General features: G+C 39.7%; 1 protein-coding gene across 3 annotated transcripts in view; it reads left to right on the forward strand.

The window, feature by feature from the left end:
• The window catches only part of LOC101884676 (MAM domain-containing glycosylphosphatidylinositol anchor protein 2-like), a 352,666-nt gene that overhangs the window by 12,170 nt on the left and 315,695 nt on the right, over positions 1–24,801 (forward strand). For 2 of the 3 annotated variants that reach the window (XM_073933868.1, XM_073933869.1), the window contains exon 2: positions 5,768–5,865. The gene's annotated coding sequence lies outside the window, so the exon portion shown is untranslated. Of the gene's footprint in view, positions 1–2,040; positions 3,295–5,767; positions 5,866–24,801 lie in introns of those variants that run through there. The other variant, XM_073933870.1, reaches the window with a different exon arrangement.

A 24,801-nucleotide genomic window follows, 5' to 3' on the forward strand; every position in this document is an offset into this window, starting at 1 on the left:
GCATTCTTGCTGTGAGGCAACAGCGCTAATCACTGGCCACCGTGACGCCCGTTTGAAAGGAGGGAAAGTAGGGTTGGGTGGGGGGGTTTCTTCAAGACGAAGATATTGAGATGAGAAAAGTCTGGTTATTTATAGTGAGTTAAGGATTATCTGATAGGATAATCAGTCGTTAGCTAAAGTTGGAACAGCTGTGAACAATCATAAGCACGTGATCCTCTCCAAATGTGTTTATAAATAAACTTCACTTAACGTAGAGCAGATTTTTTTCAGCACATTTCAACTCATAATAGTTTTAATAACTCTAATAACTGATTTATTTTCTCTTTGCCATGATGACAGCACATAATATTAGATTAGAGATTCTCCAAGACACTAGTGTTCAGCTTAAAGTGACATTTAAAGGCTTCACTAGGGTAATTAGGGTAAAGTTAGGGTAATTAGGCAAGTCAACATTGTATAACAGTGGTTTGTTCTGGAGACAATCCAACACTAATATTGCTGAAGGGTGCAGTAGGTGATTGTTTGGCTTGGGCGGTATTTAAATTTTGATACCATCAAACCTCCCCGGTATAATAAAGACAATTATGACGTGAGGCTCAGACAGCGTCATCAAACTGTTGGCTTGTGCCTAAACCATTCAGAAACTGAATACCGTATATGCAACCTTAGCTTCGCGGTCACCTGTTTGTCTTGTTCGTATCAGAGGTCTGCGCAGGACGCTTTCTCTCATTCTCTCACACACACACACACACACTCACACACTCACACACACACACACACACACACACACACACACACACACACACACACACACACACACACACACACACTCATGCACACATGCACAGAGAGAGAGAGATACGCACAGAACTATGCTCTCTTTCTTTCTCTTTCTCATTCACACACACACACACACACACACACACACACACACACACACACACACACACACACACACACACACACACTCACGCACATGCACACATGCACAGAAAGAGAGAGAGAGATACACACAGAACTATGCTTTCTCTCTCTCTTTCTCTTTCACACACACACACACACACACACACACACATGCACACATGCACAAAAAGAGAGAGAGAGAGATACGCACAGAACTATGCTCTCTCTCTCTCTTTCTCTTTCACACACACACACACACATGCACACATGCACAAAAAGAGAGAGAGAGAGATACGCACAGAACTATGCTCTCTCTCTCTCTCTCTCACACACACACACACACACACACACACACACACAAACACAAACAAACAGCATCCAGCATGCATTCTCGGGAGTGATATTATTAGACCCGCTCCCTTTCAAATTACACAAGAGTTACTGACTGCTACGCGCTTTATTCAGAAATTTATTCCCGCACTGCAAGAAATCTGCTCGGCTCCCGCGGTGCAGCAGCAGAAATGCAGACCCCTAGTTCGTATTTACCATGTCTCCCTTCTCATTCTGTCGAAACCGGAAATACTGCCAAACTGCAGGTCAGTTGGTGACCTAAATGATGATCTAAATGTGTTTATGTGTTTTTATATTCTGGATAAGGCATAAAACTAAAAACTGTTCATCCAATTAAATATTGTCGGGTCGATAGATAACTCAATAACGTCCGGCATCTCAAACTGTGTCAACAAATTTAAATGTGAATTTAAATCTGGCTTCCAGACAAGGGCCAAACACAGACCATATCTGGGCCAAGTGTCAGCCAAGTTAATAACTCATAACTGGGCCTGAACTGGGCCAGATAGGTTGGTGTGTCACGATTGCAATGAAATTGATAAACCCATGGAGTGATGCGCTTTAGGCACACTATGGGCACGCTTTTTCTCAAAGTGACCTGATTGGTAGAATTTTTTTTCTTTACTCAAAAATGATTTTAGTGTATTTTAAATGTGGGTCAAGACTGGCCATGGCCCACTTATCAAATTTTTAAATCTGGGCCAAATACTACGTTTTTCATCTGGCCCAAATCTTGTGTGCCGCCTTAAAAAACGGTGCCACCTCTGCCAAACCCGGGCCATGTTTGGCCCACATGCTGTATGCCAGTGCCGGATGAATGCCTGCTGTGCCAGCTTTTTGCCAAATCTGGGCCAGAATTCTTTGCTACTAGATGAACAACGATCTGAAGGATGACACCACGGCTGAAGTATTTCTTTTAGACGGGTCTGTTTTAAAACTATTTTAACCACGCAAAGCTGATGTAGACGGTGTTCTTGTTTATGAATGGGTTTATATGTACGGAAGTGTTGTTCAGCCACTAAAAACGGCCGACAGAAGATTGACTTGTCAAGTTCATGGAGTACCTTTTACAGCATCGATAATATAGTCTGGTAAATAACCTGAACATTCGTTGAGTTGTTCAAGTGAAAAGGAGATGAAAACAAGCAATTTATAAGCATCAGCAAGCACAGCTGATAATGAAGAGTCACTCTAATGTAAACACCAGTGTAATGTAAACAGATGACAGGATATTTCTGTTTTAGCACTGCTTTATTATGATCTGATTTGTATTTAGTTTAATAACTCAACATCAGTAAATGTGCTCTTCCGCCTAACCTGCTGTACTGAGGTGAAGTTTGATTTATATTTGCACATTTGTTCATGTTTGAACAGTGACACGCCGTTTTGGGGAAATGTAATCCTGCATCCGCTGGCCTGTCCACAACTACGCTATAAAGTGCGTGTCTCTATAGAGTTTTCTAACTGGTGAATGACATGATCTAGCATTATCTCTAATCAGCGCGTGTTCGCGAGTTCATGACTTAAGGAGGTGTGGCTTAGGACGGCAGGGGAGGGTCGTAAAATTTCTAAGCTTTTGCTTATGCTTGAATTCTGGCGGATCACCTACTGCACCTTTAAGGGGGCTGATAATAATGAGCTTAATATGGCTTTAAAACAATTAAAAGCTGCTGTTATTCTAGCCGAAATAAAACAAATAATAGTTTCTCCAGAAGAACAAATATTAGAGGAAATTAGGGCTGGGCCGATAAATGATGTCATATCCAATTGCCATACATTTTATGTCGATAACGATGATAAGCTCAGGACATTCTTACTTGATATAAAGGGAAGCCCAAAAGAAAACGAATGCATTGATAATTCACAGTTTTATTTGACAGTTTCACGATCATGCTAGAAATGTGGAGGTGATGGAGCTTTTTCAGCAGCAGCTCCAAGACTCTGGAACGATCTTCCACTCTCCTTAAGAACAGCTCCAGCTCTTGAGTCTTTTCAGAAAACACTGAAACACTTATTTTCTTCAGCTTTTAATCATGTGATGTGAGTTTATGTATTTTGGTTCTGTGTATGTTTGCGTGTGTTTTATGTACAGCACTTTGGTGTTGTACATTGTGTACATTGTGGTTTGTTGAAGTAAATTGAGATGAGTTGAGTTGATGAGCCAATCACACAGCAGCAATATGCAACAACTCGGGATGTGACGGTCACTGTTTTTCTGTTGCCGCCGTGATAAAGTAATAAAGTAAAAAAACAAATGAAATATACAGTGCTTTATTGTTTTTCGAGAAGTCTAACAGTTGTCAGGTATATGGTTGCTAAATAATCAAAAGTAAAATACTACTGCATAGTCTTCATAAATAATTCAATAAAGTAAATAGTAATTAACATTACAAATGTACCATTTTTTACCCCTGAATGCTTTTAAAATCCACTACCTGACAAAAGTTTTGTTGCCTATTCAAGTTTTAGGAGCAACAAATAATAATATGGCTTCTAGTTGATGATTGGGTATCAGAAGTGAAAGGAACGACCCACCACCACAGCCATGTCACCCTGCAGCCCAAGACCGGTTACTCACTGAAGCTAAGCAGGGCTGAGCCTGGTCAGTACCTGGATGGGAGACCACTAGGGAACACTAGGTTGCTGTTGGAAGTGGTGTTAGTGAGGCCAGCAGGGGGCGCTCAACCTGTGGTCTGTGTGAGTCCTAATGCCCCAGTAAAAGTGAAGGGGACACTACACTGTCAGTGGGCGCCGTCTTTCTGATGAGACGTTAAACCGAGGTCCTGACTCTCTGTGGTCATTAATAATGCCATGGCACTTCTCGTGAAAGAGCAGGGGTGTAACCCCGGTGTCCTGGCCAAAGTCCCTCTATCGGCCCATACGATCATGGCCTCTCAATCATCCCCTTCCACCGAATTGGCTCTATCACTGTCTCTCCACTCCTCCAATAGCTGGTGTGTGGTGAGCGCACTGGCGCCGTTGTCCTGTAGCTGCCGTCGCATCATCCAAGTGGATGCTGCGCACTGGTGGTGGTGTGGAGAGACGTATGGGTGTATGGCCATACATGATAAATGCGCTATATTTATACACATTACATTACATTACCACTTATATGAAAGGCAGAGGCCTCTAGATGACGCTTATTTGACCACAATAACATATGATCATGCCTTGATTTTGAATGATTTAATGATTTATGGCAAAGAAAGCCTTCTTGCAGGACTCCCAGAGTTCATCAAGACTCTTTGTGTTCATCTTCAACGCCTCGTCCTTCATCTTACCCCATACATGCTCAATAATGTTCAGTTCTGGTGACTGGGCTGGCCAATCCTGGAGCAGCTTGACCTTCTTTGCTTTCAGGAGCTTTGATGTGGAGGCTGAAGTATGAGCAGGAGCGCTATCCTGCTGGAGAATTGTCCCTCTCCTGTGGTTTGTAATGTAATGGGCAGCACAAATGTCTAGATACCTCAGGCTGCTGATGTTGCAGATCTCTCGCACGCCCCCATACTGAATGAACCCAAACCATGATGTCTCCTTCACCAAGTTTGACTGATTTCAGTGAGAATCTTGGTCCATGCTGGTTCCAGTAGGTCTTCTGCAGTGTTGGTGATGATTAATGCAGATCAGCAGATGATTCAGCAGAGAAATCCACCTTCAACACTTTTACACATCATCAACTAGAAGTCCAGTTATTATTTGCTGCTCTTACAGCTGTGATCCACCACAAGACTATTGGCAGGTAGTGTGCAGTCAGAGAGCTCATGCAAATGAAAATTGCATATCCGGTGATGTGACTATAGCGAATGATCACATTGCGATATCGATGCTGAAACCAGATATTACGAGGCCCTAATTATCCCATCCTGAAGCTCTCCAATCCTCAACACAAAAGAGCTAATCTGGCCTGCTCTCCTCAGTGTTAGCCTGAAGTCCTACATCTCCTGCTGTGTGTGTGTGTGTGTGTGTGTGTGTAAATCAGGATCTGGAGAGCAGCACACGTGTGTGGGAGTCTCACTTTTACAGCCGGCGTATGCTTTAATCTGGCCGCTTCTGTCTGATGAGTGCTTAAACTGTCACTGAATCATCATTTCTAGCCTCGGCTCAGTAAATGAGTTGCAGCTCGTTTTCCTGCGCATTTGAATTGCAAATGGGCTGCCGTTGAGAAAGCTGAACTCCCGCGCGGACACAGGGAGAAACTCAAAATTAGTCAAAGCAGCAAAAGTCAGCCTGAAAACACGTCTCAAACGATGACCCAGGGGTCAGACCAGATCACTTCTCAGAGCCACGCCCACATCCTATCGTCCAATCAGGTGTCGATACACTGAAACAGTACATCTTCTCGGTAGTTTTATTTTCTGCTGTTTGTGAATTAATTTCCGCCCTCCTGATGAAGGTGGTGTTTTAAATTCCGAGTGTTAAGGCTTGAGCTTTATTTCCAGCGAGTGTTCATTTGATAATTGTTTTTTGCATTAAAATAATCAATGTTTTAACGTTTGTTCTTTGCTAATTGCAGGACGTTGCATTAACGTGTTTCCTGGTGGATGAAGGAACTGCAGCGCTGACAGTTTTCCGGGAGATTCTGGACATTGAGCGTAAGCAGAGCTGAAAGAGGTCAGTCAACACTGAAAACACAGCACACGCAAACAAAATCAGCTAGCCAGAGGAGTGTGTGTGTGTGTGTGTGTGTGATGCAGTGCAAATCCCAGAAGTGTGGTGGCAATGATGTGTAGAGCTGAATAAATGATCAAAAATAATACATGATAATTCATTAAAAAAAGAACAGCAATGTCAGCACGGTGGTGCAGTGGGTAGCATGATCGCCTCACAGCAAGAAAGTCGCTGGTTCGAGCCTCGGCTGGGTCAGTTGGTGTTTCTGTGTGGAGTTTGCATGTTCTCCCTGTGTTGGCGTGGGTTTCCTCCTGCTGCTCCGTTTTCCCCCACAGTCCAAACACATGCGCTATAGGGGAACTGATCAACTAAACTGCTTGTAGTGTATGAGTGTGTATGGGTGTTTCCCAGTACTGGGTTGTGGCTGGAAGGGCATCCCCTGCATAAAAATTATATTGGAATAGTTGGCGGTTCATTGCGCAGAGGCGACCCCTGATAAATAAGGGACTATGTCAAAGGAAAATGAATGAATGACCATATTTGATCTCAAGTAATCAGAAATAAGCTTATTTGCTAGTTTTAGTGAACTATAGCAACGCTGCGTTTCATAAAATTGCATGTTTGCTGAAAGAATGTCTACACATTAGACTTGATTATGCGCTATATCAGTCATTTCAACAAATCTACATCAAAATAAAGCCCTTTTTTTCATCGTGAAGGCTGTAGGTTTTGACAGTAAACTCTCAGCATATGACGGCATGTTGACAGGCCGCTCTTGAAGGAGTTGGAAATGGGCTGTAAGTGCAGATTTTTCTCACATTGCAGGCGTGATGGACGGAAAGAATCCTGACGACATATAAAGCGCAGGAAATCAGAAGCTGATGGAGACACAGACGGGCAGGTGCTTGACAGAAAATACAGCAAAAAGCGATGCAGTGTTCAAATGCATCCACTTATAGGCTGAGTTTGAGCGCAGGCTTGGATTTTAGCAAGTATGTTTGATAGTTAAACTTTAATGCTGGCCTGGGAATCCTTTCCTCAAAGCTTGACGCAGTTTTGCAAGCTTCTAAACTTCTAAAATCTCTTCTAAAGCAAAAAAAAAAACCCACCATAATAAGTTTGCAGATATTTAAGAAACAGGCAAAGTGAACCTACTTGGTCATCTAAAAGCAATGCTAAAGTCTAAGGTGAGCTAAAGTGAGTTTGGGCAGGCTTGTAGTTTGGCAGGTGTATTTGTATGTTGACATTAGCTTGAAAATTCAATCCTGAAATTAGGAAATATTTGTAAAACCTTGACATTTGAATCAGTTTGCACACTGTAGATAAGCAGATTCTAATCTATGGGGTTGCTAGGATAAAATCAGTGGTTGCTAGGGTGTTCTGTTCAGTTACTAGGTGGTTGCTCGGGTACTTTGGTTGCTAGGCAAGTGCAAGTATAAAATCAGTGGTTGCTAGGGTTTTACTATGGTTCTGGGCAGTTGCTAGGTGGTTGCTAGAGTATTCCGGTTACTATGCAGTAGCAAGGACAAAATGAGTCATTAAGGTTTTTATATTGTGTTCTTAGCAATTGCTAATTCGTTGCTAGAGTACTGTGGTTGCTATAAATAAACAAATGAATGAATCAATGAATAAATAATTCAATGAATGATTGATTAAATGATTGATTGATTGAACAAACGAACAAATGAATTAATAAATAAATGATTGAATTAAATGATCAAATGAATAAATAAATACATGATCGAATGAATGAATGAACTAATGATTGGATGAATGAATCATTGCTTGAATGAATAATTTATTATTAAACGATTGAATGAACGATTGAATGAATGATTGCATGAATGAACAAATAAAGAACTATTAAATGAATGAGTGAATGACAAAATTAGCAATTTAATGCATGATTGATTAAAATATTGAACAATAATTGATTGAATTAATAGTTGAATGAACAAATTATTAAATGATTGAATGAAGGACTGAATGAATCAACGATAAAATGAATGGTTAAATGAATGATTGATTGCATGAATTAATGAATGAATAAATGAATGAATGAATAAACATTTTAAGTGATTAAATGAATAAACAAATGATTTAATGAAAAATTGTGTGAATGAATGAATGAACTAATGATTAAATGAATGAATAAACGATTGATTTTAATGATTAAATTAAATGATCAACTGAATGAATAAATAAATGATCGAATGAATGAATAAACCAATGATTGGATGAATGAATCATTGCTTGAATTAATGAATTATTAAACGATTGAATGAACGACTGACTGAATGATTGCATGAAAGAACAAATAAAGAAAAATTCAATGAATGAGTGAATGATAAAATGAGCAATTGAATGTATGATTAATTGAAATATTGAATAGATAAGCAATTAAATAAATGGTTAAATGATTGAACAAATGATTGAATGAGAAATGGAGTGAATGAATGACTGAATGAACAATGATTGATTTAATTAATAGTTGAATGAACAAATTATTAAATGATTGAATGAAGGATTGAATAAATCAATGAACAATAAAATAAATGATTGATTCATTGAATGAATGAATGAATGAATAAACAACTTAAGTGATTAATTGAATAAACAAACGATGGAATGAATGAACTAATGATTAAATGAATGATTGATTAAATTAATAGTTGAATGAACAAAGTATTTAATGATTGAATGAATGAACAAATAAGAAACAATAGAACGAATGTATGAATGATTGCATGAATGATTGATTGAAATATTGAATGGATAAGCAATTGAATAAGTGATTCAATGATTGAACAAACAATTGAATGAGAAGTTAAATGAATGAATGAACTAATGATTGAATGAATAATTGATTTAATTAATAGTGGAATAAACAATTATTAAACAATTGAATGAATGATTGAGTGAATGAATGAATGAACAATAAAATGAATTATTGATTAAAGGAATGAATAAACGAATTAATAAGCGATTAAATGGATGAACAAACGATTGAATAAAAAGTTGAGTGAATGATTGAATGAATGATTGATTGAATTAATAGCTGAATTAAAAAATTATTAAATGATTGAACGATTGCATAAATAAACAAACAAAGAACAATTGAATGAATGAATGATAAAATTAATGATTGATCAAAATATTTAATGGATAAGCAATTGAATAAACAATTAATGAACAAATGATTAAATGAAAAATTGAATCAATCATTGAATGAATGAACTAATGATTGAATGAATGATTAATTTAATTAATAGTTGAATGAACAATTATTAAATGATTGAATGAATGAATGAATAAACGTTTGAATGAACGATTGCATGAATGGATGAATGAAGAACAATTGAATGAATGATTGATTGATTGATTGATTGATTGATTGAATGAATGAATTATTTAAATAATTAATTAATAAATGATTCAATTGTGTTTGAATCATTTGTGCAGTTCTAGTGATCAGGTCAGTGTAGATGAGCTGTATTTTACACTCTAAAGAGATCGTTCTGTTCCTGACCGGCCGGGTAATTAATTCACAGCATGCGCACCGCTGGAACGGGATGCTTTAATCTCCCGGAAATGTCGTCCTGTTTGTGTAACTAACAATGCTAAATCATCATTCGCCACACATAAATGAATGAATTAAGTGCAGGAGGAGAAGTAAATTGTCTCCTGAAAAGCGTGCAGAAATCGCAGTCAGATCTCAGGGCGTCACGGGTCGAGCGGCCGCTGGAGAATAATACTGATCATTAAGATGCACACAGTGTAAGAAACTCAAGGCAAACATCTCTGCTGCAGAATCAGATCGTGCACAACACGTTTAACACACATTTATCAGCCACAATCACAGTTAAGAGCATCAATTGGACTCTTAGCTATTAATAACAATATAGCTAAGAATATATATAAATAGCAATATAGCTAAAAGTTCACGTGTATATACACACAATAGCACATTGTTTAAAATATCTAAGAAATGTTTGTAAATGTTATTGTTGTTGTTATTGTTGATCAGGGTGGTCAACAGGATCAGGGTTTTCCCCAGCACTTCTGAAGTGTACAGCATAGAGTCAGATCTGAAATGAACAAATAAATGAATGATTCAATGAAGTAGTTAATGATTGAATAAATTAAAGAACTAATGAACAATTCAACTAATGAATGCTTTAATCAATAAAGGATTAAATGAATGATTGAATGAATGAAGGATTGAATTGATGATTGAATAGATTGAATGATTGACTGAAAGAATGGATAGATGATTGAACCAATGAACGAAAGAATAATTGATTGATTGATTGAATGAATGATTTAATGAATTGAATGATTGATTGAATAAATGATTCAAATTAATGATTGAATGACTAAATGAATGGATCATTGAATGAATGATTGAATTGTTTAAATGAATGATCAAATTGTAATTGAATGAATGATTGAATCAATGAACAAAAGAAAAAATTATTAATTGATTTAATGAATGATTCAATGAACGATTGAATGATTGAGTAAATGATTGATTGAATGAATGAATGAATGAATGAATGAATTGATTAAATGAATGAATGCATGCATAAATTAATTAATAAATGTGTGAATGAATGCATAAATGATTGAATGAATTAATGAATGATTGAATGAACAAATGAATGAATGACTAAAGGGTTTAATGAATGGATGAATGAGCAAATGAATACATGAATGATTGATTGAATGAATGATTGAATGAATGGTTAAATGAATAAATGAATGCCCGAATGAATGCATGAATGATTGAATGAACAAATGAATGAATGAATGAATGCGTGAATGAATGAATTGGCGAATAAATACAGAAATGAAAAAATGAATGAATGAAGAAATGGTTGAATGTATGAATGCGCGAATGAATACATGAATTATTGAATGAACAAATTAATGAATGAATGGTTAAATGAACGAATGAATACGCGAATTAATACATGAATGATCGAATGAACAAATGAATAAATAAATGGTTGAATGAATAAATGCGCAAATGAATACATGAATGATTGAATGAACAAATTAATGAATGGTTGAATGAATGAATGCGCGAATAATTACATGAATGATTGAATGAACAAACTAATGAATGATTAAATAAATGAATGTGCGAATAAATACATGAATGATCGAATGAACAAATGCATGAATGAATGAATGGTTAAATGAGTGAATGAATGTGCGAATGAATTCATGAATGATCGAATGAACAAATGAACGAATGAATAAATAGTTGAATGCGCGATTGAATACATGTATGATTGAATGAACAACTGAATTAATGAATGGTTGAATAAATGAATGACTGTATAAATGAATGAGTGAATGAGCATGCAGCAGATGTAGTGCGTCCAGCCGCAGACAGCGAGGAGAAGTAATCCAGCCTAATAAAGTCATGCGTGAGTTATTGATCACTGTTCGTACACGTTCACTTTCATATAAAAATCCACGAGGCGAAACCCTGCGTGTCAGCATTATCCTGTCGAAAAACAAATGAAAAAGAAAAGGGAGAAGTGCAGGATTTGAGACGACTGTGAGGAGTAAGAATATTTATTTGCTTTAATGACGAGCCCCTCTATTGACTTTCCTAGAAATCTAATATTCAGCCTGTGAGAATCTCCTAATGCAATTTCTGCTGGATCTGGGGGACAATAAACACTTATAACTTTCCACACACTGTCTGTTCACCGCAAGCTTCCCTCTGCTCGACTCTTTATTTATTTCTTTTTCAGCTAGACAGTGAAAGCTCTGTGTTTGTTTGTCAAAATGTTTCAGTGTTGTCTGTGCACTGAAAGTTAATGCAGGTCCAGCTACTGTTTTGAACACCAGCGTTTCTCAAAAGGGCATCTCATGTGATTCACAATCAAAATAACAAAAATACACATAAATTCTGCGGGTGAAGTCCCTAACCTGATCCAAAATAACTGCGTGATGTGGCGGAGACTCTGTGGGCACATTAATATATATATGGATGGTTGTTCTGGGATTCCTATGGTGTTTTTGAGTGGTTGCTGGGCTGCAAGGTTGCAAGTTTGTTGCTTTTTGGTTCCTACGGCATTCTGGGTGGTTAATAGGGTGTTGCCTTGGGGTTTTTGGGTGGTTGCTAGGGTGTTGCTATGGGGTTTCTATGATGTTTTAGTGGTTACTAGGGTGTTGCCAGGCCGCAAGGTTGCAAGTGTGTTGCTTTGTTTCTTTAAGATTCTGGGTGGTGTTAGTGTGTTGCTAGGGTGTTGCTATGGTGTTTCTGTGGTATTTTGGGGTGGTTGCTAAAGTGTTGCTAGGCTGCAAACGTGTTGCTTTGGGTTCCTTTGGTATTGTGAGTGGTTGTTAGGGTGTTTTTATGGGGTTTCCATGATGTTTTAGTGGTACTATGGTATTGCTAGGCCGCAAGGCTGCAAGTGTGTTGCTTTCTGTTCCTTTAAGATTCTGGGTGGTGTTAGTGTGTTGCTATGGGGTTTCTATTGTGTTTTTGGGTGGGTGCTAATATGTTACTCGGTTGTAAGGTTGTTGCATTTTGGTTCCTATGGCATTCTGGGTGGTTGATAGGGTGTTGCCTTGGGGTTTTTGGGTGGTTGCTTGGGTGTTGCTATGGGGTTTCTATGAAGTTTTTGGGTGGTTACTAGGATGTTGCTAGGCTGCAAGTTTGCAAGTGTGTTGCTATGGGTTCATTTGGCTTTCTGAGTGGTTGTTAGGGTGTTTATATGGGATTTCTATGATATTTTAGTGGTTACTAGGGTTTTGCTATGCCGCAAGTTGTTGCTTTGTGTTCCTTTAGGATTCTGGGTGGTTTTAGGGTGTTGGGTGTGGTTTTAGGCTGCAAGGTTGCACGTTTGTTTGTTTTTGGTTCGTATGGCATTCTGGGTGGTTGCTTGGGTGTTGCCTAGTGATTTTTCGGTGGTTGCTATGGTGTTGGTAGGCTGTTTTTAAGTAGTTACAAGGGTGTTGCTGGGCTGCAAGTTTTCAAGTGTGTTGCTTTGGGTTCCTTTGGGATTCTGGATGGTTTCTAGGGTGTTTATATGGTATATGGGGTTTCTATTGTGTTTTTAGTTTTTAGTTCTGTGGTGTTTTGGGGTGGTTGCTAGAGTTTTGCTAGGCTGCAAATATATTGCTTTGGGTTCCTTTGGCATTGTGAGTGGTTGTAAGGTTGTTTCTATGGGGTTTCTATGATGTTCACTAGGGTGTTGCTAGGCTGCAAGATTGCAAGTGTTTTGCTTTGGGTTCCTTTGGGATTCTGGGCAGTTGCTAGGGTGTTCTTATGGGGTTTTCATTGTGTTTTTGGGTGGTTTCTAGGGTGATGCAAGGCCGCAAGGTTGCAAGTGTTTTGCTTTGGGTTCCTTTGGGATTCTGGGGGGTGTTAGGGTGTTGCTAAGGGGTTTCTTTTGTGTTTTGGGTGGTTGCAAGGGTGTCACTAGGTTGCAAGGTTGCAAGTGTGTTGTTTTGGGTTCATTTGGCATTCTGGGTGGTTGCTAGAATGTTGCTCTGGTGTTTCTGTGGTATTTTGGGGTGGTTGCTAGAGTTTTGCCAGGCTGCAAATGTGTTCCTTTGGGTTTCTTTGGCATTCTGAGTGGTTGTAAGGGTATTTCCATGGGGTTTCTATGATGTTATTATTGTTTACTAGGATGTTGCTAGGCTGCAAGATTGCAAGTGTGTTGTTTTGGGTTCCTTTGGGATTCTGAGTGGTTGTCAGGGTGTTGCTATGGGGTTTCTATTATATTTTAAGTGGTTACTAGGGCGTTGATAGGCTGCAAGGTTGCATCAAAGAGCTTAGAATGACCAATAGGCGACACTCAATAGAACATGCCATTGCAACAGCAGCGCCCAGCAGCAGCCCCGGATTCCGCCATTCTAGAGTGAAAGCGATCGGCTGTCCATTGGATCTTTTGCTGTCGTGATGGTGAGCAGCTGCTTATTTTTTTTTATTTATTTATTTAAAAAGCACAAATAAAGCTGAGATACAACCTGAAAGACGAGAATACAGCACTTACTATCACAACATCAGCACTTTAATAGTTTATTTTACAGACTTATAATATGCTGCTGTTCTATTGGAGTTTTCATTCCAAAGTGGCCGCCGCGCCATCTAGTGGCTGTTTCCCAAATTGCACTAGAGTGTCGCCTCTTGGTGATTCTAATCTCTTTGGTTGCTTCTGTGTTGTTCTCTGTTCCTTTGGGATTCTGGGTGGTTTGTAGGGTGTTGCTATGGGGTTTCTATAGTGTTTTGGGTGGTTGCTAGAGTTTTTTGGGTTGCAAGGTTGAAAGTGTTTTGAGTTGTGTTCTCTTGGCATGCTGTTATTCAGGCGTGTTAATCATTTATTATTAAAATGATTTATCATTAACAAGGCTTTAGTGAATGGAGCTCTGAACATTACTGTATTGTAGTGTGCACTACTCCAACATTATCTAATGTGTTTCTAACAATTAATGTGCTTACTAATGTATTAAATACACAGTAACATATGATTGATTATCATTTAACAGTGATTAAGTGATGCTTAACGGATGTTGTTCACGGTTAATTCATGTTAACAGATGCATTAACTAACATTAGCTAACGCACCCTTGTTGTAAAGTGTTAGCCATTTTTACAGTGTACAGTAAGAGCATGATAAATCCCTCTCTTGTGAAGAAACCAAACTCCAGCGCGTCGGTGTTCATATTCACTCAGCGGTGATTTATTTTTCATGCTCTGATCCAAGAATAAAGGCCTGAAGAAGAGCCCGAATCCACAGACGTGCCGAGGAAGAACAAGTGAACTGAAACGCCTGCAAACTCTATCAGAAAGTAATAATGTTTCTGCGCACCGGCGGAAGCGTCTCAGTGATGGAATAATGATGACAGAGACAGAAGAGCCTTTCATGTGAGCCTCTTGTCAGTTTCACGCCACCAGACCCAAATTAACACGTCTTGTTCAATGCTTCTGTTGCATGCAGAAAGCTGGTGAAGTTTGCATTCTGTCTGGCTTGTGTATTATTGCATGAGCATTCATGTTGGGCTGCATTGCTTTTACTCCTCTATGTAGTCAGGTCTTCATGACCTGATCCAGTTCTGGGGGTTATGATACAATACTTAACCTCTATTTTTCTAGTTTACATTGTGTCCAAAGCGACTTAAGATTGAGGAGGCATTCAGCCATTCAGCAAGAAGAGGCAATACACACAACACAAGTGCTAATTATACAGAAGAATTAGCAACAATACTCAGATAGGCTGCCCAACTGGTACTAATCAGGGCTCAACAATAAGGACTGCCCGATGGCCTGGGGCCAGCGTGTGAGATGCTCGGGACAGTAGACAGGATTGTTACTGGCCCGATTGGGCCACTGATGCCCTGTCACTAAAGTTTAATTTGCCTGTGACTACTTGTCCATGTTTTGTACAGTTTGATTTCAGTTTGGCTGGCAAGCCATCTTTTGTTTTGCAATAAAACGCCTGCACATTTTGCTGCTTTTGTTTGCAAAACACTTTGAATTTTGCTCATTGTACATTTATTAACATCTTTTAAATATTTAAATTCTAGATTTACAAACATTTTGACACATTTTTCAGTTTTTTTAATTTGTGGCTAAGAAATAGCTATTAACATTTTTTTTTGGTAGGGACAGTGAAAACATTGGCAGGGCAAGTAAAAATCTGAACCAATGGTCCGATCGGGCCAGTAGAAAAAATCCTTAGCGTTGAACCCTGCTAATAGACCCAAAGTGTGCCAAGAAAATCTCCTCCACACCATTACACAACCACCAGCCTGAACCGCTGATACAAGGCAGGATGGATCCATGCTTTCATCTTGTTGAGACAGATCATCCGAATGTGTCAGCAGAAATGGAGACTCATCAGAGCAGCAACGTTTCTCCAATCTTCTATTGTCCAGTTTTGGTGAGTCTGTGTGAATTGTAGCCTCAGTTTCCTGTTCTTAGCTGACAGGAGCGGCACCCGGTGTGCTCTTCTGCTGCTGTAGCCCATCCGCCTCAAGGTTGGACGTGTTGTGTGCTCTTCCGCAGACCTCGGTTGTAACGAGTGCTTATTAATATCCAGTTTCTTTAGTGATTATAAAGCCGGTGGCACACTGGATGTCATGAATCTGGTTTGTTGATTGTCAACCTTTTGCCTTCTGTGTCCTCCTACCAGCCGTCAGCACTTGCAATCAGCACGAGCGCTGATCAGCAGTCACCTGTTCTCGCTTTGTCATTATTGACACTCCTATATCTACCTCCCTATTTTCTTCCTCGTTTCGTCTCGTCAAGTCTCCTCGTAAATCACCCTCTTGTGTTCCTCGTTGTATGTTAAGATTGCCGCAGCTTGTTGCTCACCTGTTGGCTGTGCTCTGACCATCAGCACCCGGAGGTCAGGAGTTCCCGCATCGCAGTGGTGGGCACGGACCAATTGGCTCTCCCTCTCTCTCTCGCTCCCGGCCGTGGGTGGCCCCTTTTGAGTTTTGTTTTTGAAGATCCTGATCTGTGTTTATTTCCTCTGAATTAACAACAGACTGCCTTTGTTGAATTTAACTATTAAAAGACTGAGTTGAACTGCACAAACCTCTCTTTGGTTCTGTTCCGTGACACTGGATGAGTGTGAAGGATCATATAACATCTCTATTAATTCATAATTACAGCTCTTTTAAATAAATAAAAAATCCTGAAATCACCAATAAACACCTCAGGCTTAATTATACAAGTGTTTTTCCAATGCATTGTGTTGGAAATACTGAATTTTCTGTTTCCTATACCCCATTGTCAGATTATTCTGCTTGTTTTAAGGAAAAACTCATTTAATTTTGACTCATTACTTCTGAAAACAATATTTTTTGCTAGTCTAAAAATGCTTTGTTTAAGAATCTTTAGATATTTGTACTAGAAACAAGACAAAAACTCTAAATAAGGAGAGCATTTGTGCAGTTTTGCAGTGTGAAGACGCTGCTTTAATAGGCACTGCTTACGTTCTGATATTGGGAAAGAGGTGAACGCGTAGGAGCAAATCAATAACAGTAAATGAGTGTGTAGAAAGACAAACACATCGGCATAATGAGCTCAGCAGGGACTGAAATAAGTATGACACTGATTCATTAACACGTGTTCCTGCGTCTCCGCCGGGACTTCAAACTTTGGAGATGCAAGCGTTAGTGTGCTTCACTTTCTGCGCATATCAAACTGTGGGAAAAACATGAAAGCTGCGGTTATTAGATCGGTTTGTGCACGCTCTGAAGTAAAGCCGCTGTGAGCAGTGTGTGAATTATACTCGGAGCAGTGGGGGGTCGGCTCTTATTTAGTATTTTGTGCATGCTGCCGTGAAGTCATATGTTTGATTCAGTTCATTCTCCTGTTTGGAGGGATGAAAAGCAGATTTTGAGCTACACTGTAAACAATGCTGGGATGTTTTTGGAGTTAAAAATGGACAAACTCAAACTTGGATTTAAATTTAAATTACACTTACACTGCGATGTGGTGCCAGCAGTGTGTGATATACAGCCATACTGCACTGCTACTTGTGTGATATTGCGTTTGTACAACAGTTCAACGACATAACCGTGTGTATAAAAAAGAAAATCAAACACTAAGGGCTCTATTTTGACGGTCCATGCGCAGAGCGCAGGGCGCAAACGCTTTCAGGGCGTGTCAGAGCGCGTTTTTGCTAATTTACGGACGGGAAAATCCGCTTTGCGCCGCGGCGCATGGTCTAAAAGGGTTGAGTTTATTTTCTTAATGAGTTATAGGTGTGTTTTAAGAATAAACCAATTAGAGTCTCATCTCCCATTCCAGCTGCGTCACGCCAAGAGCGCAATCGCTATTTACAGGATGCAAAGTAAGTCTAAGTGGAAAAAATGAGCATTTCACTAGCAAACAGTTAACAGAAAACTGTTAAACAGAGCATCTACTGCGTGAGAATGAGAGATAATGGATCTACTTTCACTTTCGCTCTTGGATAGGGAAACCTTTACGCACAGACATCAATTAGCCTATAAATAATTAATTTTGTTTGTTAAGCGCAAAGATTTGTTTCAAAACTAAATTTTCTAAATTCAGTTCTAATTTCCAGCAAACAAATAAATGAACAATAATAACATAATGTGCTCAAAAACCTGAGTTATATCCTAAAACACATGCTGTGCCCCATATGGTCTAAAACCTGACAGGTGGACAAATCTAAGCTTGTTTTTAATAAAACAAATATAAATATGGATATAATAAATAATACTGCTAATAATAATAACATTATACAAAAGCAAATTGTTATGAATGAACTGAAAAAGCCTCCCGAGATGAAGAAGACATAAAAGCATTGATTTTTCATATTTATGTAGGCTAGAAAATAATATGTTTTGTAATATTTTAATCCTTTATATTTATATCCTATATCTATTCTTATTATATCCTATATATATCCTTAATATTTAAATGTTTTCATATGTAAAGATATTTGCCTATTGCTCTCTTGTGTGTATTAAGCAGTGTGTAAGCGAGGCGCTGGAGTTTAGACCGGGTTAGTTTTGGTCTAATAAAAAATCTATTATAGTTTCTCAAAAAAGCAACGCGCCAGCGGTCCACCTCAGAACGCCTTGCTTTTTAGACCAGAACGCCTATGGGCGCACAAATGAGCGCTAATGCATTTGCTATTTAAACAGCCTAGTGCAACACCTCAAAACCACTCTTGTGCCAAGCTGAAACTACCAAAAGACTATTGCGCCACGCCTTGCGCCACACTGCGCCGGGTGTATGATAGGGCCCAGAGAGTCTAAAAACCGCATAAAAATGGTCATCATAATTTTCTCGAGTGCATGCTTTAATAGGTGCTGGCGCCCTCCTGATGGGGCGCACCCCACAGTTTGAAAACCCCTGCATTAAATGAACACTATGGCTGTATGTGATTGATATACATTTAAAGGGGCCGTTCACACAAAAGTAAAAAGCATTAAAAGACTTTCTCCTGAAGTGAAGTGTAACAGGAAATACAGTTATAAAAGCACTTGGTAAATATTTGAAAGCATAAATGACATTTTTGAGCAATATGTCTTGAGCAAAGTGAGAAAGAAGCGTGTGTGTTGGTAATTCTTTCTGTCCTCAATAAGACACTTGAGGTTTGCGGGAAAAACAACAAAACCGCTGCAGGACGACTCGACACCTTTGTGGTTTGCTGAGTAATGATGATCGTAATGCTTGACTAGTTTTCTGTCAGACAGAAGTGATGTGTTGTTAATCCTGCAGACGTGTGTGTGTGTGTGTGTGTGTGTGTGTGTGTGTGTATGTGTGTCACCATCTGTGAACGCTGTTGTGTGTTTTTGCTGCTAAAATAAAATCAAAAAACGTCCCCTGAGGGGAAAAAACCTCTACTTGACCCTCCTGATGAAACCCGATCTGTCATTTCTGCTGAGAAAAACATCATTAAAGCTCTCTTAGGTCATCAAGCACATAAATACACATCCTATTTCTGTGTGTTTTCAGCGGAGCTGTGTAAATATCCGTATCTCAGCCAAACATTAGCGTCAAGGATGTTCACGAAGCAGGTCCCGAAAGGTGAATAAGAATAACCGACATGATTTTCATGCCTATGAAGTCAAATAAGTGCCTGTTTTGACACTTCTTGTTGTCTTGTCCCAATCATAACACATATTACTCCATAAAATACCCCTATTGACCATATTTGGAAGGGTCATGAATATTAATGAGCTCCACTCTGACATCTCTCAGTGCTCACTCTCTCTCTCTCTCTCTTTTTATATATATATATTTTATACATAACAGATTCAGGGGCGAGGCAGTGGCGCAGTAGGTAGTGCTGTCGCCTCACAGCAAGAAGGTCTCTGGTTCGAACCTCGAGTTGGCGTTTCTATGTGGAGTTTGCATGTTCTCCCTGTGTTCGCGTGGGTTTCCTCCGGGTGCTCCGGTTTCCCCCACAGTTCAAACACATGCGGTACAGGTGAATTGGGTAGGCTAAATTGTCCATAATGCATGTGTCATGACTGTGTTTGTCCACCAGATGCCACTGTAGTTCGCCAGCGACCCCCAGCGAACTACAGTGGCTTTTGAAGTACATTTCCATACATTCTTTCACGCACACACCCGGTCTGTCATCTACACTGATTTACAACCACAGCTGTCTCCGTTCTCCGTTGATTACCTGGACTATATATCCAGTCATTCATCCTCTGTTTGTCAGTTGATCGTTGTTGGTATGTTGTTCCCGATCTTGCTCTTGTATCTTGTCTTAGTTGTTAACGTCTATTTCAAGTTTAATCTGTTTGACTTCCTCGTTTGTTTGTTTATTTTGTTACTTTGTTACTTTGATTTTTTGGATTTTGTCACTGTTGCTGCACTAATTTACATGAAAAGATCTGCACTTGGATTCTTCAACAATTTTTGTTCCTGTTTCAATCCTGAAACGTGACAGTATGAGTGTGTGTGTATGAATGTGTGTGTGTGTGGACGTTTCCCAGCGATGGGTTGCGGCTGGAAGGGCATCCGCTGCGTAAAAACTTGCTGGATAAGTTGGCGGTTCATTCCACTGTGGCGACCCCAGAATAATAAAGGGACTAAGCCGACAAAAAAATGAATGAATGATTGAAATACAGGAGTGCTAATAACTCAGACTTTGACAGTATATAGTCAAACACACACTTTTATCTTGGATGTGATTAATCTTGATGATGTTTAGAATTAATCCTCGCTCTATAACAGATATCTCCTGCTCAAAGTCACCTTTCGTTGAGATGTTTTCTTCATGGTGTATGGTGAAATGTATTTCCCATAATCTCGTCTGAACTGTGCCGTTCAGCTGTTGTTGTGCTAAACAATCTGCATGTGTTTGTCAGGTCACCGCTGTTTTATTGCCACCAAAGCTGCGACACTAATTCTCCATTAACCAGCAGAAGGAATAATGAAACGCACAAGTTTGCCTTTCTCTATTGAGAGATCAGTGGGATTTTCTCATTAAAACACAGTCATGTCTGGATAAGCGCTCGCGATTAACCTTTCCTGCTAACTAGACGCAGGCATTCATCTGTAGAGAGGAATGTCTGAAATATGCATGCGCTTGTTTTGAACATATGATGAAAATGTTACTCCATTTGAGAAATCCTACACAAAATGTGCTGTTGTTGTTTAGTAGAAACACTGCCCTCAAGACAAGACACACCCCAATGAAACTACAGATAATGAGTGTTTTCCATTCTGTGTTGGTGTGCTTTTACATTAGGGCTGCATGATATTGACAAAATCTGACATCGTGATATTTAGTTTATCTGTGATTATATACTTACCGGCCACTTTATTAGGTACACCTGTCTAACTGTTTACATGGCAGCAGCTCAATGCATTTCGGCATGTAGACATGGTCAAGAGGATCTGCTGCAGTTCAAAGCGAGCATCAGAATGGGGAAGAAAGAGGATTTAAGAGACTTTAAGCGTGGCATGGTTGTTGCTGCCAGATGATCTGCTCTGAGTATTTCAGAAACTGCTGATCTACTGGGATTTTCATGCACAACCATCTTTAGGGTTTACAGAGAATGCTCCAACAAAGAGGAAATATCCAGTGAGCGGCAGTTCTGTGGGCGCAAATGCCTTGTTGATGAGGTCAGAGGTCAGAGGAGAATGGCCTGACTGGTTCCAGCTGATAGAAAGGCAACAGTAACTCAAATAAGCACTCGTTACAACCGAGCTCTGCAGAAGAGCATCTCTGAACACACAACACGGCCAACCTTGAGGCGGATGGGCTACAGCAGCAGAAGAGCACACCGGGTGCCGCTCCTGTCAGCTAAGAACAGGAAACTGAGGCTACAATTCACACAGACTCACCAAAACTGGACAATAGAAGATTGGAGAAACGTTGCTGCTCTGACGAGTCTCCATTGCTGCTGACACATTCGGATGCTCGGTTCACAATTTGGCCTCAATAACATGAAAGCATGGATCATCCTGCCTTGTATCAGCGGTTCAGGCTGGTGGTGGTGGTGTAATGGTGTGGGGGAGATTTTCTTTGGGTCCATTAGTACCAATTGAGCATCAACGCCACAGCCTACCTGAGTATTGCTGCTGACCATGTCCATCCCTTTATGAGCACAGTGTCTCCATCTTCTGACGGCTACTTCCAGCAGGATAACGCACCATGTCATAAAGCTCAATCATCTCAGACTGGTTTCTTGAACATGACGATGAGTTCACTGTACTCAAATGGCCTCCACAGTCACCAGAGCTCAATCCAATAGAGCAGCTTTGGGATGTGGTGGAACGGGAGATTGGCATCATGGATGTGCAGCCGACAAATCTGCAGCAACTGTGTGATGCTATCATGACAATATGGAGCGAAATCTCTGAGGAATATTTCCAGTAGCTTGTTGAATCTCTGCCCTGAAGGATTAAGACAGTTCTGAAGGCAAAAGGGGTCCAACCCGGTACTAGAAAGGTGTACTTAATAAAGTGGCCAGTAAATGCATATTGCAATATGAGTACAATTTCACCAGATAACTTTGAATATCTCTATTTGAAAAGAATTTATAGTTTTAGATTGGGATAGTTTTTTAGGCCAGTGCATAAAATATAATAAACAAATTAAGAGCATAGATAAGAAAACATACAATTGATATAAACAGTGCTTTATTGTCTGTCTGTCTGTCTGTCTATCTATCTATATACATATGAGCAATATCACAGGTATGAGTGTGATGTGGCTGCATATCAGCACTGGTGGGTGGTGTGTGTGTGTGCTTAGTGTTCCATCAGTGACAATATACAGCCATATCACACTGCTCCAATTGTGATATTGCATTTATACAACAGTTTGACGGCACAATCCTTTATATAAAAAAGAAAATCAAACACGGAGAGTCTAAAAACCCTTTTGTATCAGGATCTACTTTCTTCCGCCATTCCTTCACATCTGCAGCTGACGTCAGAACAGCAGAAACCGCTGCTCATTCACCAACGTCACTGTAGCGCTAGTGTTTGGATGATTCTCTAGTGTAATGTCTAACGTGAGGACAAAACAGCTGATTTTGCTCACATTTTATGATTATAAGGCTGAACAGCATGAAATGCCATCAGTCTACAGAGATTTCCCCATTATTTCTTTGTTGGAATCAGGAGAACATCCCATAATTAACCCTGAACAAGCCAAAGCAAACACTAGCAGAATACTGTGATTTACATACAGTACTACATCATACAAGAAAAGAGAGATCAACTTAAGAGTGTCACTTACCTGATTTACAATGATTTGATCAGCTGTAGTCTAAAATATTAAAAGAAAACACTGAGCTTTTCTCCTCCAAGAGCTTATTATGCGCTCTCTGTCGCCATCTTGTTGCACAACATCCTAGCTTTGCTCAGTATGACAGGCTGATGGCCGCCGATCTCTAAAATGATAAATATTTAAATAGGCACTGTCCTTATAAATAAACTACAGAGTTGCAATCTAAACAACTACATTCTCGACTAAAAAGCCTCAAGTACATGATGTTGTCCAACAGCTGCAATATTTGTCAAGCTGTAGTGAGTTTATTGATCTGCTGTCACTCTGTGTGGGCGGAGTAATACACAAGGGTGGAGAGGCTGTAAGAGTGCTGTCATTGCAGAATATCGCAACAGCTGAATCAGATTCGAGAACCAGACAGAACTGTTGTATATATAGATACATATAAATATTAGAATACGAGAGGGATTAAAATGCGTGTTAGCTATTGTGTTTATTTGTTTCGGATTAGAGTATGGAATATTCTCAATAATATTTGTTAAGGGAAAATAGGCCGTAAATGTGCCACGTATAGTTTAATTAGTTTTTACTTAATTTTTTTTTGCATGTGCACGTAAATCAATATGATTTGCACAAAAGAATTATGGGATTTTTTTCTAAAGAGCTTGTTACATTACCCTATTTAGAGCGTCATTACTAACATTTTACATTATAATTAATATGTTTCAAACGAGAGAAACACTCGTGACATTGTTCTTTTCCCAAATGATCCATCATACCATGGTAGTTCAGCCACGAGTTATGTCATTGATTGGGAAATACACCCCAGAACGGGAAACCAGAAACACGTCAGCGTTCATAATCACAGTACAATCGTCACTCACCATGGAGGGTTTCGCTTCTGTAAATCTGTCTGATAATCTAATAATCCATATTGTTAGCAAATATTTGAGAAAGTACAGCAGCTTCTTTGTGTTCCTTCTTGACTTGAATTGCTTAAGTCAAACCAAGCTCATTCTGAAAACGTAGCCCCGCGGACGTTTCTAGAGATCGTGTTTTACGTGGTCGAAGGTACGTATGGCCGCATTTGTTTTTTTCGAGCGAACGCTACGGGGCGCTCCTCTTCTTCGCGCTTGCAACCAGTTTGTCCGCTTAGCTCGTAGTGTTTTGTCGGTGGAGCGGAGGCCCGGAGTAGGAGGAGCCGGCCGTGGCGATGACCGGGTTCGAGTCCAGGTAAGAGTGGTTCCAGAAATCAGGTAAGATGAAAACCAGAATCCAAAAAATAAAAGCGAACAAGTTCGTGACAGGGCGAGAATGCAGCAAAATCCGAAAACGTGGTCAAAATCGGACGAGGGCTTTTGCTTTTCTTTTCTAGACGGCTTTTCTAAATCGTCGCTTAGGTCTAGGGAAGGAGGAGGGTGGCTGGGGTCGGCCGATTGGCCGATTGGCCGGCTGCCTAGTCGATCATTCAGTCATTCAGTCCATCAATCAAACAGACGGTCACTCGACAGTGGCCTCCGGCGGCTTTTCACACGAAAACAGCGCAGGCGCGAACGGCAGATTCGCGAAAACTAAAACTGCACAAATACGTACCTCCCAGGACGTTTTTCGCAGCCACATCCGCTGGGCTACGTTTCCACAATGAGCCTGGGTTGGTTTAAGTGCTGCGTCAGCCTCGCGCTCTGAATAATAATAATATAATAATAATAATAATAAATTTTATTTGTAT

Source organism: Danio rerio, chromosome 20, assembly GCF_049306965.1.
Source record: "Danio rerio strain Tuebingen ecotype United States chromosome 20, GRCz12tu, whole genome shotgun sequence".
Lineage (NCBI taxonomy): Eukaryota > Metazoa > Chordata > Actinopteri > Cypriniformes > Danionidae > Danio > Danio rerio.